At 37.9% G+C, this 21,492-nt stretch overlaps 1 protein-coding gene across 8 annotated transcripts in view; it reads right to left on the reverse strand.

The window, feature by feature from the left end:
* DMD (dystrophin) overlaps positions 1 to 21,492 on the reverse strand; it is a 994,758-nt gene that overhangs the window by 113,769 nt on the left and 859,497 nt on the right. The gene's annotated exons all lie outside the window — the stretch shown is intronic.

Here is a 21,492-nt window from a genome sequence, read left to right on the forward strand (position 1 = left end):
TTTGAGTACCAAGACTGCCCAGAGCTCACACTCTTTCTACATAAAAAATCAATTCCTGGTTATCTCAAGCTTGTTTCATTTCAACAGTATAATTGGGGGTGGGAGAGTTCATTTTATTGTTGCTATTGCTATATGATTCATTGACACAAATCCTCCTAATCCACCAAAATTTCCCAAAGACCTTCCAGATCCATCTTTTGCCCACTCCAATTCTAGAGTACTTAAATCTTCTACTTAAATTTTGTAGAAGATGTATTTGTCTCAAGAAAATTATTGCCTTGCTGTGGATTTTTTTTATTTTGTGCATGGTTGCACCCTTTTAAAATGCCTGAATGTACTGAAGAATTGTACACCATTTATCATAGATGTGATTACTGAGCACTGCAAAGGCCTGGATAGCATGCCTGCTTTGAGCAGTTTGTATACCAGATCTACTGCAGATGTTTTTAGTAGGTACCCATGATATTTAGACAATCCCAGTAAAATGAGAGTAGCAACATGGCCACCAGTTTAAACTTTTCTGAATATTTCTGTTATTCATTGCCCCCACTGCAGGCCTTTACATGTTGAATTTGTATGTGCTTGCTTCTACACAACTTTTTAATTAGTTAGCATGGGCTTCCTTCATGCTTCATTTAGGAAAAGTCAACACCACTGTCAAAAGAGGAGGAAAAAAAGCAGACTGTAGAACCAGTTTTTAGTTTGATTACAAAGCAAATTTGGAATAACAATAATTTCATTTCCAAAGAAGACTCCCGAGCTAATATTTTAATTGTATGGACTGTATTAATATCTCTTACCCTTCTGTGTACATTTGGAGATAACAATGGCAAACTCCTGTGTGGGAGAATCAGGGTCTGCTACTTTAAAGGTATGTTTACAATAATGTAATGCAATGGAACATAGTGCCTGATACTGCCTAATCTTGGAAGCTAAGCAAGGTTAGGCATGGCTGAAAACTAGGTGAGTGACTTAAAATGTTGTGACCAACCCAGAGAGTTTTGGTTATGGATGTTATAGGAATGTAATAAGAATAATATAGCATGTGCATCTGTAACTTGAGGAAGACGGGGCTGTTGCAGCCTGCAACAGGATTTGGTAAATGTGATTGGTTTGGCATGTAATTCTGAATACATAACAGCAACCGTATGGGAAAATGTTACCATGACTCTACCAAGGAATCATGTCCATGTGCAAAAGAAGCTGCATTTCAGCCTTCTGTTTATGCAAATGGAAGTACTACATGTGGTTTATATTTAAAATGAAAAAACTCAACCCCAAGTAATGATTTGATTTCTTACTTTTCACAAAGGGAAAGCTGAAGCATATGTTTAACAACATCACTGAGAATTGATTTTTTTCTTTTTTTTTAAGAAAAAAAATAAGACACAATAAACTCCAGCTGGCATGTCATCTGTCTAATTGGTAGGTGTTCCAAAATAAATTAATGATAAAAACAATATAACTTTTAGGCACAACAAAGAAGAAATCGGAACAATATTTTTTTAAAAAAATCAGTTAAATGAAGTGAAATGAAAACATGGAGATGCTTAATATGTTGGCATTTATATACTATATCTCAAGGGTGAAATCCCATGGCCTCTCAATGTTGGTCATTGGATTTGGAGTCACATTCTGAGGTCCTGTGACCATGAAACTGGGATGCCAGATACTGAATCCCCACCCTGCCCCTCTTATGGCCAGTAATGGAAAGACCCATGCTGGCTGCCTCACCGAGGTCAAAAACCCACATCAAACATGAGTGTGTGCCATGTGGGAAGGGGAGGAGGTTGGAGGCAATGGTTTACGCTATATCCAGCCAGAGTCACAGCCTCCTTTCTTCTCTTTCCATGTTGCTTCTAGATGAAATGCAAAGTGTGAGGTGGCAGCAATTGCCACCACTGCACCTTGTACCTGCATTGGATGCACATAAAGCCTCTGAGTTTGGAGGCTTATCTGCACAGAGCATGGAGGACACTGGGCACCCCAAGGCACAATTCTATGCATATTTACACAAAAAAGGTCCTACAACTCCCACCATTCCCCATTCAGATATACTGTAGATCTTTTCTATCCATACATGCATAGGATTGTTCTCTAAGTAGTTTGGTGCTTCCCAGTGTAACAAGAGAACACTCTGAGTTCAGTAATGATATTTTCTTCCACTTACACATGGAATGAACAAGTTTGTCCAAGCAAATGCTCCTTGGAACTTTGGGCATTTTTTTCCTAACTGTGAAACTTTTTCTTGCATATTATAGACTAAGCTTTTACAACCTGAGAGTCTCCAGTCATTAATCAGGACAATGGTTGTCTCCTAAGTGTTTTTGTCAGGCAGAAAAGTAAAATCAGTTACCCAAACTAACTTTTATCATCTTCTTGGTGAATTCCCCAAAAGTGGGTGTTCTGGTTGGTGCTGGATTGGAAATGAGTGTAAAAGTATAAGTCATTAAAAAGATTACATGAAATAACAATTTATGGCAACACTTTCATATGTTTCTCTAACCAGATTATTTCTCAAGCTTTATAATTTCTCATAATATCTAAAAGACATTATTGGAATTTTGCAGCAACAGAGACTAACTGCCTAATATTATATACTGATTCACAATTAAATCTCACTGAGTTTAGTGGGGCCTATCCCTAATAAATTGGAGTCTTGAGACTCCAACAACTGTTGTATGTTAGGATGTTTAGTTTACTTCTTATCCCAGTAATGTGTAGGTATGTCCGCATGACTATCGGGTATAAACTTGAAGTCGTAACTCATGAGTCTAATTAACTCACACTGAAGCCGGCAATAAAACTAATGTCTTTTATTGCTACTTTCTACAAGATTTATGATACTACAGATAAGCTCTACTGCAAAGGTCTAAACCAGTCCGTTGCCTCTCTCTTTGTGACGTCTCTGGGGAGACCACATGGGATTAGCTTTTCCTCTCATGTCTTTCTGCTCTTGGGTGGGACAATGCTTTGTCTTGTCTTTTTTGTTCCAATCGTCTAAGACTAGCATTGACTAAGGACATCCCACTCCCTGTATCTCCTGGAGCCTGTCCAGGAGTCACAGCGTCAGGAGGTGGGGGGGGGTATCTTGCCCATGCTTCTCAGATTCAGAATGGAGAGAAGTCTCCCGTTCAGAAGCCTCATGACCAGGCTGAGACGGGGCTGTTTGTTCAGAGAGCAAAGGGCCAGTATGTGGGGGAGCTATTTGTTCGGTAGTTCCCAAGTCAGGCTGTGGAGGGGTCGTTTGGTTACTGGGCCCCAAGCATAAGTCATCTTGCTCTAATGTCTGATTCTCATTTTGAATGTTTGACTCTTTCTCGTGAGGTGCCGTCTCTGTCGAGACGTCAGGCATGACAAAACTGAAAAAAGGAGGGGACTATTCAGTGATGCAGGCTGGGTCATCCCCCTGATTCACAATTAAAGTATGGATCAGGGAGTTCTTATTGTATGCTGATCTGGCAGCAGCATCACAGTGCTTGAGGGTGGACTGCACCGTTGCCAGGAATCACCTGGCTTGGGGAAGAACCACAAGAGGAGATAGCAATGAGACATCTATTAGAGAGTCTGTGAGAAGTGTTTTGCTGGTTATATCTAATTTGAACTTTTGCATGTATTTTATGATCTCATACCATAACTTGTTATCATGTAAAGAGTGCTTGACATTTTGAATTAGAATATAGAAAGACAAGTCTGATCACAGATTCTTGTAAAATAACCTTTGTGTATCTATAGATAGAAACCACATATCCAAGATGACACTTTGCTCTAGGGAAACAGTCTAATAAGTGAAATGTTAGTCTATGATCAGCTAGGTGCGGAAGTCATCTTGGGAAAACAGGCAAGGGGAAAATTCATAACACAATAAGAAATTTGTGTATAAGAATCTTTGTTCCTTTTGCCACAACATACCAATGTGGTTTAACCTTGAGAAGAGAAGAAGAGAAGAGAAGAGAAGAGAAGAGAAGAGAAGAGAAGAGAAGAGAAGAGAGCTATTCAAGTAATATCTATTAAAAACACTGGCTATTCAGCAAAATAATCTGGAAACTACTGAGTTATCAGATTTATCCTGCAGTTCTGAGATACCAGAGGAGTATCTTCTCCAAGCCAAAAAGGCCTGAAAATTCAAAATGTAGGCTACTGAAGAGTAGAAAAGATACAGGAAGGATGATATTGCACATTGAAAAAATGAGACATTAACAACAAAGAATTTATTTGGGTCACCACAGCCTTTCCAGCAGAGTGTTATGATAGCAAAATGGGGCTGTTCCACCAGCCCTGCCAAAGACCACCTCCTTCCAATTTCACCAAAAGTAGCTGTCCTTGTAGGCTGCACCGACATAAATGAAAGGGGAAGTGGGGCCAGTTCACAAGTCCAGCTGAAAGACTTAATGTTTCCCCCGTTCCCTTCCCATTCCTTCTTCTTCGTGTGTCGTGGCCTTTTAGTTTACAAGTCTGTGGGCAGGAACTGGCTTCTTTGATTGGTTATGTAAGTCACTTCACAAGCCTTTTGGGATGAGAAGTGGTAGAAAAATCATTTAGAGCAATAAGCACACTGTGTGCAATCTCCATATATTCAGTTAGTATAAACTCTTCCCACAAATCAAGTATCGGGAGGTTTGCAGCCCAAAATAATTTTAATCAGCAGTAATGAACACATAAAAATGAATAATCTGTGGCTTAAAATAATAAACTGACTTTTAAAATGGGAAAGAGCATTTCTTGTGCAGAATACCGTGAAGACCACTTGGTACTACATGAATTTCCCTAGTCAGATACTGATAAATACTGAAAGGCATACAAGGCACTGCTTAGCCTGTGAGAATAATCACTCTTCCTACAGATGTCAGAGAGGCGGTGGGAAAGTTTACAAGACACAACAGCCCATTGTGGTTAAACATCAAGAAAGTTACCTTTTTGAATATACAAGCCCAGATTTGGAAATTGTTGTGTCATTCATACCCAACTATTGGTTGTTATATAAGAGTTAAATAAATGCAGCAAACCAAGAGTTATCTGAGGGCTGCTTAACCCTGCGTAGTCACATTTGGATGACATAACAGCCCCAACTGCGGGTTGCATATAAAAAGCCATCTACAGGCATCATGGCTCATTGCGAGTTGAATAAAATATGGTGAGCCATGATGTCTCATAAGACCCAGGTCAGTTTAAACAACAGATGTCTTCCTTTTAATTATGTAATTATGTGCCATTATCTAGGCAAGTTTAGTGTTTCTACCTAGTGTGTTTCTTGGAATTTTCTTCATCCCCCCGCATACATTGAATCACCCAATGCATGTGCCTTTTTCTTTATGTCTGTTGTCTTTTCTCAAATGCATTTTCTCATGTTTGCTTTTATGCAGGCATTTTAAATTTAGTTTTTACTAAAATATATACCATTGCTTGACTGAAATTTCCATGGTTGTGTGAAAGCCCTATCCTTTCTGTGTGGTCATAGAATACTTCATATTTCTTACTCCATTGACAGACTATATTAATGGTTATGCAGGATTAATGCAAACACGAGACAGTATACAAGCCTTTACCTGGCAATAGCAAGCAAGGGATGAACAAAGACCATTCAGGAGGTTAGACATACATTGCTACAGGGCAAAGCTGTAGCTATCTAGTTTATACACAGGAAGGGAGAACCTTCAAATTCTTAAATCAAAACACCCACATCTAGTGGGATATTTTTATTTTAACTGAAGCTGTATTTTGTCAGAATTTTTCCTCTAATATAAAATGTATGAGAAAAGCCTTTATTTGCAAACAAAAGCACAACAAACCATTTCCTATTGCCCTAAATGCTAATGATGGAAGACTGTTGCTATGGTGATGCTAATTTTAACACAGTTGCCTGTGGACTTCATATGAACTGCCTGTTTTAACTCCTGCAAATGTCATTCATGAAATGAAAATCCATTAATGATTCGCAAGGGCACAATGTTCCACTTTAATTAGAATAATACAGAACACTGATGCTCAAAATACAGGTCTGTAGATTACTACAAAGCTCATACTGTCAAAAGTAATTACCCCTGACAAGTATTTTGTTCAGTATTTTTTTAAAAAAGAAAAGTTTCCAATATTAGGACCTTGCATGTAGGCATATGATTCTACCATGTTGGACATTTGTCTTCCATGATGCACACACAGTTACCCTGAGATTCCCTATCCCAACCTGGATTTCAGGACTGAACAGAATTATGCATTCTGGAGAAAAGTTAAAAGGTAGGGAAAAATCATGTTAAATGTTCAGTAACTGATGCTAAAAATGACTTTACATATGATTTTAAACAATTAAAAGGGAAATCTTTAAGCTTGGGAAGTAATTAAGGGTTGCAATCTGTTCTTCACTTTCCATGCATAAGTCACTATGACTGCATGAAGGCCTGAAACTGTACTGAAACTGTATTGACAACTGTACTGAACTGTACAGTACTGACTACTGTACTGAAACTGTACTGACAATGCACATACAATTCCATGTTAAACCGTGTGTGTTCAGTTAAGATTTTGATTCTGATTGATGGTTTAACGATCTCAGCAAAGGCTATCTTGTTTATACTTGTAAGTTACTGAACTCTCTCTGAATTCTTAGAAAATATCAAACCCCCTTCACAGCAGTTACTGCCTGGGTGGAAGAAATGTGAAACTTGCATATTATACAAGACAGACACACAGAGAAACAGAAGCTGCAATGGCAAAGTCATCCAAGCTGCTAAGGACTTGTGCAGTTGGAGTTTCAAGTGGGTTTCAAGATGGCTTGTTTCAAACAACCTGTAGATAGCATTAGCCCTGATTTGGAAGAAAGAATGAACTGCGGTTAAGCAAGCCAAAAGCAAAAAAATTCAGACTCTTCCTGGGGGCTATGCTGATGAAGCAGAGAGGAGGACCTAATGTGCAAACATAAGGCTTGCTAAGGTGCATTTACATCATACTAAACTATGGTTTAGCACAATGTTTTAACTGAGTCACTCTGCTTTCCCCTAAAACACTAGTGAAGAAAAGGTAAGCCAGGGTGACTGAGTTGAACTAGGGCTTTCTGGAACATAAGACTGAGATAATTGTGTAAATTGCAAATAATTTAGCACAAACATAAACATCCCCTTTAAACCTGGAAAAAACTTACATTGTTAACAACAATGGTCAAAATCTACTTCACTATTTTTAAGGAGCAAGCATTGTCTTATAAATATTTAGGAAGATATCTGCTAGCTTTTGTTTGCAGGACTGTTAGAGGAGCTCCTTCTTCTTTGTACAGAAACATCACAAAAGAAACAGAACATGAATATATGCATATATTTTTGGTTATTATGAACTCCAACTGAATTAGACCTCCTGATTTGAAGTTTTAGCTAAGAAAGCATTGGGCTTGTTTCATTTTGCCATAGTTGCCATGGATGTCTCTAAAGCAAAGTAACTTATCCAATTGTTCTCAGAGACATTTCCACTATCTATGAGTCTAATCCATTTACTGCTATGGCTACTTTTCATTATCTGAATTTGTTGCAGCTTTACTTTTCTACTACGTAAATTATATAAGATGAATGCGCATCAGTCCATCCAACATATACTAAATTTGATGATCTGCTCAAGCTAAATCATATTAGAAAAAGTTAAATGGAAAAGGATACCTTGGCTAAGGACAGGAAAGACCATTCCCAGAATCCGATTTTGTAACGGAAAATTTAGCTTGTGGCTGAAATTCCATTTTATACTTTGTCTCTTCAAAGGTCTCTAATATATCAGACTGGTAGTTGAATAGCAAAATATTCCTAGGCTGATATGTTGGTTCATCTAAACCCATGCTGCCCTCTCTTTCGCTCTTCCTCTCTTACACACACGTGCACTCTCTTATACTATTCTGTATTTATATGCAATACTTATATCAATTCCAACATTTTAGTTCACAAAAGATCAAATATTAGAAAGATAAAAAGTGTCAAATAATTTTAGAACTCCTTGTCTCACATCAAATCTTCTACAAGGTTTATTTTAATATCTTCTGTCACTTAAGAATTTTTTTACAATACTCCATGTGGTATATAAATAAAAAATATAATCAGAATATTTTTCTGTCACCACAATTCTGTGTTGGCTTGCCTCTTGATATAAAATTAAAGTCAAGTCCCAACTCTCCTTAAAAAAAAGAACAACAGTCCTGATTATTTACTTATTTTACTCTTAAATAAATTATTTGTGTACTTAGAACATTTTTATTGCCAATTGAGGATCAGTCTGTGTGCCAGAATTTCTGTATTACAGGAGCTCACTAGTCTCTAATGCTATGCCTAGTTTGTTCTCTACTTGTTCATAATAAATGCAGAAAACTTAGGTATGCTCATTTAGGTTATTACTCATGCAGCATCCTAGTTTGCCATGATTGGGATGTAGAGCAGAAGTTTTTCTAGATGCTGTATTTCATTTATGTTTTAAGATATGGATGAAGTTGTCCAACTATTGCTTTTCCATTTTTGATGAAGAAAAGTTGTCTTGGAAATGAGCATCCCTTGACCATGACATATGAGCTACAAAAGGAGATTTTTATAACTTTGCTTATACTAAATTCAAACCCTTATCCCTTCCTATTTGTGCAGAGCTTAATGGATGAAAAGACAAGGAAAAGACTTTTTAAGGCTTTTTCTCTGCACATATCACTTTTCAACTTCTGCAATTGCATTTGTATGTGACACAAAATAATCACATTTTCAACACAGTGTAAACTGGAATGCATCTATTAGCATGTGCCTCAAGAGTGGTGAAAGTATTTTCCATACTTTCCCTCAACTCCCTGGGAATGGAGACATTATCATGTTACACTATCCTGTATCCTGGCTCCTAGGATGTTTCCTGGCTTAATTTAAAGGCCTGTGTGAACATTAAAGCACTTTGCTACATTCTTAAAGTATCCATCCCTCTTCATATGTGTTACCCATACATTAAGATGGTTTCCTCTGGATGCTTCTGCTGCCTGAAGTGACATGGGTGGTTACAGGACAAAGGCTCTTCTTGGTGACTATTTTTTTTAGTTCTTTCAAGATTTTAGGCACAGTTTTAATCTTGCATGCTGCTTTATGCTGTACTTATCATTTTATGTTCATTTGTTGTTGTTTCCTACAGTCTTGTTGCAAATTGCCCTGAAAATGTAATGTGGAGATAGCTGTAATATACAGACAGATAGATGAGTTAAATGATTTTGGGAATGGGGTGACAGCGGGGAGAGATGTTGCTACAACTTGAAGACTGCAGGATATAGACAAGAGATAATTTGAATTATGTGATGGCCAAAGATTAGTCAGTTCAATAGTTCAAAACTCATCTAAGTTAAACAAGTTCCAAACCAAGCATGGCTTTTTATTGACATTTTGTCCACGGTATTTTTTTCTCCCGGTAAGGTGAGCCACAAAAGCAAAGTAGTGGCCACCTGAAATACAATCCAAGTGAGAGCAGAATTAAAATATGAAGCAGCCCAAAGCGAGCTTGCCCAGACTGAGGTACCCTTTGGAGAAAATGGGAAGCAAAGAGGGACAGGTTTGCTTTTGCCTTTAAAAAGGGGACAAGCAAAGACACCCCCATTTACCTTTCTGTTTTCCCAGTATTTTAAGGTTTGTGATTTTAATGTATGGAAAACCTATTTGGATGCTATGCTTCATTCTGTTTTATTTTAAGATCATTCTGGGACCTTGGTAGCAGATGGTATAGAAAAGTTTTAAATAAATAAATAACATGAATGCTTTCTCATAACCTGAATTTTCATGGGAAGTTAATATGGGGAGGGTCATTTTTTTTTTTTTTTTTTTGCTTGCTTGCTACTGTTGTTGTTGCAAAGAGCTCCCAGTGAAGTAAAGGGTATCACTGTAAAGGGAAAGCTGCATCATGATGAGGGCCGTATAATTTATCTGTCCACTCATGAACAGGACTGCCCCCAAATCTTCTGACGCCTGAGGCGACACAGCCAATGGTGTGTGTACAACTCAAGTCAGGCTGCACAGTACCCAAAGCAAGTCAAAGTCTTTTGGCGCACGAGGGACAACAGCCAAGAAGCACCTATCTCCTGTATCTGGAGTAAAAATACATGAATGCATTGTATTACTGGCAATTTGCTGAACTTTCACTACACAGAACACATGCTGCCTGAGATGCTTGCCACAGTCTGCCTAATGGCAACACCAGGCTTGATGAACCAACCATGAGCTCATATTGGCATGAAACCGGCCTTAAAATAAATAAGAGAGAATTGTGGATTCTTAGGGTTACTGTAAATCAAGGTAGTCCTTAAAACAAGGGATTTTCCTTCCTTGCAGATCCCTTTGCTAATATACTTTGAAAATCAATGGTATAACTGAGACTTAAACAAAAGGTGCACCACATTTTTGGTCACACTATGCTGTTTCAAATACCCCAATTGCATGAAATATGCTGTGTACAGTCTGCAATTTAACTGAGATTTAATTTTAAGGATGCACATGGGTTGCAAAGAAGCCCAACACAAAGATCCCAGTGGAGTCATTGGTCAGTCATTCCCAAGGGACTGAGAGAGCCTTGGAACTAAGAAAGCTCACTTTGTTTGTTCTACTTTTGGTAAACAATGTTTCTTTGCATTTGGTGTGGCAGCCAATGCAAGTGGATCTTGCTGCACCAAACCTTTCAGACAGGATTGCCTGTCGGCACCACCAGGTCACCACATAGCTGAAGCACTCTGGATGGTTGACAACAACAACTTTATAAAAAACTACCTGAAACAAAGGTCTCCAGTTAAAGCATCTGTGACAATGGCTGTCAAACTGCTGCCTCTTGAAAGTCTCTAGTATGGGAGTATGATATTTGATACCTCTCTCTCTCTCTCTACACACACACACACACACACACACACACACACACACACACACACATTCATATATATATAACATTATGACTATGTTTAAGTTTTCTAACAGTTTATTAGATGATGGAATTATTTTACTATTGTCCAAAAGAAAAAATGATAAATAGTCTTAAATGGGTTAAATTTAATATTAGTCCTTCAGTTTAATTCCACTTAATATTTTTCATTTGTTCCCTTTTATGCAATTTTGAAATAAGATTAGTTGTAATTTCTAAATAATGGTGCATGAAGCAGAATTAATATAGCCCAATTTTTACAAGATAGAAGGAACCTTAAATTCATGTTTAGCAGCTTATTAGTAAATTGAGCAAATATTAAATGGAAGTCATGTAGTGTACAAATATATGCAACAGTCATAACTTCACACCACTTACACTAAACGCCAGCAATACAGAAGTATTTATTAATTATCTTTCTCCTCTATGTTACTAATGTTTTTGATGGTGGTTGTTATTTTCCATCAGTTGTACACTTCAGAATCTGAATACTACAAAAATTTTTTTTATCATTTTGGCATCGGATAAAGTCAGTTTTTTGGTATATATACTGCTACATTTGTTGAAAAGAAGAGACAATGGTTAAATCATTACTGGAGAAAGGCATTAGTATCTACAGACTCAGCCGCTAAAGATGCATTTTCTGTTCTTAACACATGAAGCTTTAAAGGGTATTTTGCCTAAATTGCTTCAATTATGAATGTAAAAAAAAAACAGGAGCACAAATTACACAAAACATTTCTTACATTTTTCATCTGGCATTATTATATATCCATTCAGAAAAGCTCCATTTGAACTTTTAAGGCAGGAAAACATATTGGGCTGACATATGTACTTCTCAGTATACTGGTGGCTGTTAATTTGCCATCTTTAACTCTCAATGCATGAATGAGTGTTTTTTATTATGTATAACCTCATCCAAACAACTACATTTTTACTATAAAGTTAAAAAGGTATTACATCTTACTTGCTCTTACTGGCATACTATGATGATGGTGATAGTAGCAACATGTGAATGAAATCAGTTGATGAATTATCTTCCATGGACTGCACAGATCTTTGAGTCAGACTCATAGCCTTATTAAAACACTACTTGAGGTTTCATCTGTAATTGAACCTTCTTTTTCTCAGAATAAGAGTTTACGCATGTGAACAATTTTTCCCTCTAAGAGAAGAACATCCTCTATCATCGGTCCTATTTTTGCAATAGTAATGTGAGCACTATAGAAGTCTAATGGAGAAGGAAAATAGCCAACCTTTCTGTAAAATAAAAAGACTGCCTGTGACAGAGAGAGAGAGAGAGAGAGAGAGAGAGAGAGAGAGAGAGAGAGAGAGGTGTGTGATACAATCTTCAAAGAAAAATAGATTAAAAATTCCAAGATCCTGGGCCATAGCTATAAGAGTAGGTAGCTTGAGCACTCATTGGTACTCCGTATCCACCCTTTCTTGAACTAGAAGGCATCTCTCACAGTATTCTCCTCAATATAACAGGTTTAGCACTATACTAGCAATTAGGATGAGAAATATATTACTTGTTTCTGGTGATGTCACAAGCATGAGCCAAGTGGTGTCAGTAACACTAGCTTGACATTGGTGCATCATTTAAGTAGCAATATCCTAAGTTTCTTGGTACTAAAAAAAAAAAAAAAAAAAAAATACAGATTTTAGTAGGTAACTTCCAAAGGCTACAAAACCCGATAAATCAGTTCACCAGTAATGATACAAAAACATGTATCCTCCATTATTAATGGAGAAGATTGCTTCCCCACCTCTGAAAACTGATAACTGAAATGCTGCTGTTACTCTACATCAATGCTTGCAAAGCAGATTTTTAATGTTCAACTGATAATTTTGGAATTGTTAAAAATCTTTCTATTATCTTCCTTCCCACGTATGATCCCATAAATGACAGTAATTACCTATCTTAGACTTCAAACTTGTACAAGTCCCATTCAACTCAATATAGCTTGCTTTTGAGTAGATATGCATAGGATTTTATTGTGAGGCAAGAATTACCTACAGTTTGGAAGCCAATCACGGATACTAACAATTTCTTTACTTTCAGCTTTGGAATACATATTTGTTTGGAAGTAAAACAGATCCTCCAAAAAATAAGGTATTCATTTATTCTAAGAATGCCTAAACTGTGAAGACCTATATATATTTATGAATAAAAAGTTTAAAAATGAACAAACTGATCCTGTGAGCTTCCAGTACTTCTGAAATGTTAAATGCATAAAGACAACAAAATAGCAGAACAATTCATCTTTCTGTCTTTAGAGGAAACTTTCAGACTGAACATCAAAGTATGAACTCTATTCTTTGCTTTTTTAAGGGGGGATGATGATGCTACTGAATCACAGCAACACTAAAATATTGGATGACTTCATAGTTTTTTATGTACAGCTCTCATTTCCCTCCCAGGGAAGATAAATGACATTTAAAAGAAATTGAAGTTGAGAAGATTGTGTAAGAATAGAAATTAAGTCTATGGCTGAAGGTAGCATCATATTGAGTGTGCTAGTTGGAAGACAAAATTAAAATGGTGGGAGAATTGGTCAGTGGGTTATATCCTAGAGGTTATATTACACTTGTTTCACAAGTTATTATAGCAATAAAGCACTCATGTTTGGGGCTGATTGCTAGATCAGTTCTGTGCCCTTTAGTACATCAGGGAAAGCTATCAAGACAGTGGAAAAAAACTTGTCCTTTTTGCACCCCAGATGCTGCTATTAGAGGCTAAGAGAACATTACAATATTTTATTGAGGTCCCCACTTGTAATATATAATGTTTAAAGTTCAATGTGAAATTCCTTATGGTAATTTCATATGACACATCTTCCTAGTAACCAAAGTTTTTATTTTCTAAAAAACTGTGCAAAGTTGATTGTCCTTGATTCAGGAGGTAGGAGCAGAATGACACAAATGACAGCATTAGAAAGGGGTTTCTAAGGGCAAAGCTTCATAGAACAAACCTTTAAATATAGTTGCTACTTTCATTTTTAAGCATTTTGTTTTCAGTGAAATCAAAGTTCAGGGGATATATACTTCACTTGAGATTTATTATAATGTTCCTGCTCATCAAAGCAGATTCTTTGACGTGCACATTGTGCTTGAAAACATGGTTCAGCTTAAGTAATTTGGACTTTGAATTGATGTGAGCTGCTTTCTCAGTTTTCTTGGAGCCTGGTGTCACTGAAATGAAATGTGTTGATATTGAATAGATGCCTCATGTTTTGTTTGCACTAGCAAAAGGATTTTTAAAAAAGAAACAAGAATACAGGCAAAGTCAATCACAATACCATGGAATGTTTAAACTGGATTTCATGCATCCCCAGAATCAAAACCTCAGACAGGGAAATGTGTGGCAGAACCAGGTTTAGTGGGCTACCACTGTGATGGTGGTTAATGGTGGTTCTTGCCCAGTGAAAATCCAAATAATTCTTTTATTAGATCAGAGGAAAAGGAAAGACTGACTTACCATGATCTTGGGAACCCCAAGTGGCTCAATGGCAAGCTAAGATGTATGAACATGTAAGTACACCTGTCCTCCCTGAATCCAACCCTATCACCTGTGCATTACAGGCAACGGCATCTTGTGCGCTCATTGGATTATTGCAAATGAAAATCTACATGGGAAGGACCAATAAGCAAAGTAATGCTAGTCCTTTAATGCATACCATGTATGGTAGCTTAACACCCCTGTAGTTTTGTTAGTATTGTTCAGGGATGCAGGAGTGGTGGCATGCAAACGTTTGCTCAAAAAACCAGGGGGAAATTTTTGGGTGCCTGGCACTCTGCATGTGTTCCTGGGCCTCTGGAAAGCCTGGGACTGATGAATGTGCCAAGGTGAATGCTGGAGTCCCTTCACCTCAGCTGGGCTGCCAGAAGCATTTTAAGCCAACTCCTGTAATGCTTGTGGAAAGGGTCCTGTAAGACACACAACAGAGGGGACTTGCCATCTGCTTTATCTGTGGGATTCAGTGTGCCCTGCAAGAAGCACACCACTATAGCAAAGAGGGTTTGCAGGCTGTATTAGTGAAAATACTAGAAGCAACTGATTTGGGTAGAGTATAGGGAAGCCTTTTAACTGGGAGTATAAATTAGGTCTCCTTTAACTAGGAACATGAGGTGGCTAGATGGAGTCACTGAAGCAGTTGGTGTGAGCTTAAGTCCAGGGGATGGTGCAGGACAGGAAGGCCTGAGGAACGTTGTCCATGGGGTCGCAATGGGTTGGACGTGACTTCGCAACTAATAGCAACAACAACAAAACTAGGAACAGGCAAGTGACAGTGGGATTTTTTTTTTTTTTTTACCAAAAAGGGGTTGGTTTTAATATCAGCAGTAATTCATGATACAAATGAAAAGAAAGCTTACATGTGGTATCATGTCAATGGATTGCAGTATATGAACTGTCAAAGACAATGTAATTTACTTTGTTTAATAAATTAGAGGATCCTGCTTGAACTGAATAACCATTCTGGAAACCTGACTGCTTAGGAGTAGTAGAAGAACAAACTGAAGACACAACTGAAGCTGGCAGGATAGCAAGCTCCTTCAAGGTCACTAGGCAGATTACACATAGCTGGATCACATGGATAAGAAAAAAAGACTAGCTTGTTGATAGGTGAAGCAATGAAAGACTGCAGGAGCTAAGGGAGCAGACTGCCTTGGAAGGAAGGAGCAAGGATACAGGCTAGTACAGCACAGTATGTTTCGAGGCAGAGTTTGGCAAGCAAGCAAGAGTGCTTGGAAGGAATGCTGCCAGCACTAGCCAGAAGCACTTTCCAACAGCCCATGATAAAATCTCTCTCTCAGGATTGGACAACACAACAACTCAACATAGGTATGAAGAAGCCAAGGGTTCTCAGGATAGCTTGTTCAGAAAAATCAAGCCATTCTGCATGGAATGCACTGGGACCAGATGGCATGAAAACTCACCATGGCTGGCTGCCCAAGTTGGATTGTCGGCATGCAGACCTAGTCAGTATATCGGCAATGCTTAACTGGCTATAGGAACACGCCCATGTGGCACCATGGCTGGCTGCCCATATTAGATGGACTAACATGTATTAGTAGTGGCTAATATAAAGCAAAAGGTTATTAGCACTCAATTCTGTGTGTAAACATGACATGCTGATGCACTCTGTACTGACTCAGGGGCGTTTTCAATCATTCTTGCTTCATTTGTTACAGGTTGAGTCCTGGCATTTAGCCATGAATAATATAAAGACTGACAGGGCTCTGCTAAGCTTACATGTTTCTTTCCTCAGGCCTTCAAATTGAAGTAAACCTCTACAGTGTATTAGCCTCAGGAAAAATGGGATTATTTGTAAATTATGCAGGAGAGATAAGATGCGATCTAAGGAGGACTTGAGAATTTCATATAAACACTTCAGAGGCTAAGTAAGCTAGCTGCATGGAAATGATAAAAAAGATAATTTTTTTTAAATATAAGCACTTTTTCTGTAAAGTCAAACATGATAAACATTTTCTTTTGTCTTGATAGTGAGCATTACCTGGACTGAGTGGACTTTGTAATAAAAGGTAATTTCTATAACATAAAACAAGGAGAATGTTTTTAATCACCTGGAAAGCAAGCAAGGTTGTTTTGATATATTACTATGGGTCAAGCTTCATAAACATTTTTTAAACAGTCCTTAAGAAGACAACAATGGATAAAAGATTATGTTGTAGGTTCCACAAGGATGACTAGTACATATTGGACAAATGTGGAAGAAGCATTTCTATCAGTCTGTATGTTGTTGGCATTTCTAGTTTTCCAAGTGGGACTCACAACAAAGTGTTGAAAAGTATTCTCCTTCACCCATTAAAAATGTTCTTCAGACTCTCAGTTACTTTGGAATAGCAGACCTGCTCAGGTCTCTCGATGCCCTGATCATTAAAAGCTCATAGGACATTGATGACAATTTGGTTTTCTTTTATTAAAAGTACTTTAAATACTACAAGGTGTCATATATTTAGTGATAAGATGGATGGATGGATGAAGCACTTGTGTTCATTAGATTTAGCCCCACTTGCACAAGACTTAGAGAAAATAATCTATCTTATCAAAGGAGATTGTTCTCCCCAAAGTCATCTTCTCCCTCCATCTACTTTGTCTACAGATGGGCTCAAAATGTTTGTCTCTTTGTGCCTTTTGGAAAGACACTGTAAGAACGCAGGGCTCCAACACTAACTGTCCATAGGCACACACAAGCCTGCATCATTCTGCTAAACCTTTTGCCGCTCACTTGGCCAAATCTCATTTCTGATCTTCTTAAGAGGTTTGGTATCATACATTGGATGCTCTCCTGGCTATGCCCCATTTTCCTGGCCATGTCTGCTGGTTCTCACTTCCTTTGCTGAAATCACTTTAAGCCTTTGAATCCAGATTTCTGTCCAAGGACCTCATTAGCCCTGTGACCAGAACTCCTCATTCTTGCAGCTCTAGGTGAAGTGGCAAACCAGCTGCAGCCTTTCTTAAGACTTCCTTTCTCACCACAGCTGCAGGAGTATCTCCAAATGCCAGCAGCATCTTCAGGAAGGAGATAAAAGGATCCTTAGAGAAACTTTTTGCAGGATCTACCATGTCTTCTCGAAGTCCTTTCTCTACAAATGATATACTCCACCCTTTCCTAATGTATGAGTCTGTAGGTATATGGGAATGCTCTGAAATCGGTTGGTCCAAGTGTTAGATCATGCCTTTTGCCATGGGGATGATGTGCATGAACTATCTCTGCACACCACCTGAAGATGGAAAGAAACCCCCATGAGTTCCTATAATTTGTGTGATTTAGCAATCTTTTCCAGGCTTCTTTTTTACCCTCTCTAGTTCCCAGAGAGCCTTATCACCAAACTCTGCTTGAGCTCCAACTTCTACAACTCTCTTGGAACAATAATTCCAAGGGTTTGTTGTAAACCCACCCGGCTGTGAGGTGGCATAGAAACAAACGAACGAACGAACGAACCATCCCTTTAAAATCTGAGCTGAAATCTACACCCCAAGTTTCCTTACACAGCAGTCCTGGTTTAGTTTCTATGTGGGCATTTAAACTCATTTCTTGATAACTCCTTACACAGGTGTCTACTGTATTCATTTTGTTTTTCACTTTGTATGCTTAATGTGCCTAGGAGCATTTGTCTTTCACGAACTCCTTGAATCCATGTTAGAATGCATAGAAGTGCTTTATTATTGCAACAAGTTAAGTCCCTAGGCTTAATCATCTGCATATTTTAATTCTTGTGTAATAAGTAAAGCCCATCATCCTTTTTGAATAAACTGTGCTCAAATGTGTGACTGGAGCATATCTGCTTGGATGCTCTATGGCCTTAGTTCAGATGTCCTTTAGACTCATGTATGTTGAACTATTTGTACATGGAATAGCTGCCTATCTGCTTACGTTTATATGGTGTATGTAGAAATTCCATCATGACAACATATCTGGATGTTATCCACAGCCTTAAAACCAGTTCCTGCCTACAATCCCACCTAACAATGTGCGAGGAAACATACTATTTGGAAAGCATGTTCCAGCATTTCTTTGAACTCCTGAGGTGAAAGTGATTGTATATTAATGATTGGAAAGACAGCTGATAGCCCATTAACACCAATCACGGGTACAGAAACCTCACACCATGTGCTGAGAATATAGTGCAGTGTTTTGGTTCTTCAATGTAGTTTCAAGCCTGAATGTATGGTGGGCAGTGGGTCTCAGCTTTGTGCATCCTGCCCTAGGGGAGACAAGGAGCAACAGTGAGTAGCAGCACTGGGGAAAGCATGGAGGAGACAGGACTGTAACAGAAGGCCACGTAGCAACAGAAGGACACTGTAGTGATTCCTATTGACAGCTCCTAGCGCAGAGTAGAAATGCTTGAGCAATCTGATCTTTCTAAATTCAGAAACAATCTAACCTGCTTTGCATATCCTGGATTAATGTGTGTATTGGAACTTAGTCATCCACCCACAATTTGTATTTCCTCAGTGTTCCAACCCAGCTCAAAATGCTTTCTAAAATGCATATACTGAAAAATACTTTAGAAATGCATATTTTGAAATGGAGTATTTATAAAAATGCATTTTAATGAAAATTTGTAAGCAGTTAAATCACAGAGTAATGCAGAAAGAGGACTGAACAGACTTATGAGCATATAGATTTAAAGGTAATACCAGGCACTGACTGATCTGCAGATTCCTAATTCAGAGTAATTTCCTTGCTATACAAGACGGAGAGCCACTCGATTTGATTGCTGAGAGGAATGGAATTTACTTCTTTCTTGCTATCCAATGTGGCAATATTCATAGCCCCTAAGATAGCCTCATATACAGCAGGGACACAACAATTAGGAAGCTGAATACAGCTCTTGAGAAGTACGATCTGTTTAGGGTGCTTTTAGGAATTCTTGCCAGAACCTGTAAAAATACCCTCTCCAGCAGATACTTCTTCAAAAAAGGTGATACATTTGCTTAAAGGAAAATGATAACTAGGACTGTGAGGAAGAAAGGTAGCTGACAGTCTGACTGTCTTGGCAGCAGGACAAACATAAATATAGAAGAAGAGCACAAGCAATTTTGAGAAACTGCATGAAAAAGTGTTCAAATTCAACTGAGTTGAAGAAGAGTAGGGCACTCAGGAAGTGGCCCACAGGTGGTAACATCTCAATTAGTAAAGGTGTGGTAGAACCATCAAGGGATGTAGATGGCATTAGCTGGAATCCTACCTCACACCTGCTTCTCCATTCATATTAATGAGTGGTGAATTGACTTATATCAAATAGTTAATCTTGTCTGTGTCGGTCTCCCCAGGGATTATAACAGGAAACATTCTAACTGGCCTGAGGCTGGTCTTAATAGCTCTTTATCATATTCCTTTAATGGAGTTGTGGCCTCTCCTTTATTTTGTGGCGCCCTGTATATTTTCTCCTCCCTGCAAGTGAAACTGTTTAACCACAACACAGAAACTTTAATGGTGGATGGTTGCTGCTAATTAATCAACTACATGAATACATAGTTGCAACTGTCAAAGCCAAGTGGCTTGATATTGCCTGGCAGTGAAACATTGATGACAACATTGCTAAAGCTTTTAAAGTAACCATTTTCTGATTTATGAACTCATAAAGTGATCTGTCATTGAAAATGAGGAACTGATGAGTTGAAAAAAGAAAAAAAAACCCTAAGCATCAAGAGGAAAATGAGAAAATGCATAGAAATAATCAAATATGCAAGAAATACATCTATCAAAGTGTGCTACAGTATTCAGGATAAACAATTTATGTCTCTGTGGAACATAAAATCATACCCAAGTTCAGAAAATGGCCTGAGATAATGGTTACTTTGTGCATAGACCAGAAGGTTACGTTAACTTCCTTGAATACTTTTAAGACCAATATTATATAAATACATTGCGTTATAATGATAGGGCAACAGCAGGAGTTAAGCAAAGGCTTATTTTCATAAAAGAAAATATTTTCATATAATTTAAAATGTACATTTTCTCTATTTCTGAACATTTAATAGTCTTGAGCTACCACTATGCAAGATGTATGAACATTTATGTAAGATGAATGTAAAAATGCTGCTCAACATGGCAATAATGACTCAGACTGAAAACTTGCAAATAAAATATCACTTATTTATTCACATTTAACATAACGTATTTTTAAAACCTCTTACTGCTTTTTAGTTCATACACTGTTGCTGATTTTTATTTCAGTTTATTTGTTGTTCTTCATTTTAGAACTTTATGTATTATGATGTTTGATACTGTACGGTTTTATGCTTTAGCTTAAGCTGTAGAATAAATATATGTTAAACATAGGCTGACTGGTATTATACAGCTCTTTCTACTCATGTTTGCTATAGAACATAACTCAACAGGAACTCAACATTTTTATGTAATTCCAAGAACAATAAGTAGTTACATAGGCCATCACTTTCTCCCTCTCCAGAAAAAAAAGCTTGTGTGAATGTTAAAGTTGAACAGACCATAAAATTTAAATGTGTCGCACAGGAAATGTCTCATTTACTCCGAACAAAATTCTGAACACAGTTTTCATAAATGACTTGGCCATCCAACTAGCTGCAATATATAACGGGCCAGCTGGCATAACACACCTGACCATCATTGGTTCATTTACCTGCAAGCTTATGCTGTACACCATTATAAATATGCAAGCTCTAGCCAGGGGATGCTGTAGGTTGTCATGTCATGCAAACCTGGCCACTGGGGTTATCTGAGGGTCCAACAACCTATCCATTGCCCTAAAACAGAAGTTGGGTTATGCAAATGTTGGTTAACCCATAAATAACTCCTGCTGCCTGGGTTTGCATGATATGACAAGCCACAGCAACCACCACTTGGGACTTACCTTTTCATAAAGGTGGACAACATGAACAGCAGTATCTTGACAGTTAATTCACCTACAGTGGACTGTTATTTCATTCAAACCAGGTCAATGTATGGAACTGGAACTCCTTTTTTTTTTGGAGCAGAATTTTCCTGAGTTTGGTGGTGGTGGTGTTGGGGGTGTTGGCTATATTTTGAAAGAATTTTTCTCCCTCCACCCCACTCTAGATTCTAGCTGGGATAGAGTTTTAGAGCAAAT

The sequence above is a fragment of the Varanus komodoensis genome, unplaced genomic scaffold (genome assembly GCF_004798865.1).
Source record: "Varanus komodoensis strain SLA01 unplaced genomic scaffold, ASM479886v1 scaffold4, whole genome shotgun sequence".
Classification (NCBI taxonomy): Eukaryota; Metazoa; Chordata; class Lepidosauria; order Squamata; family Varanidae; genus Varanus; species Varanus komodoensis.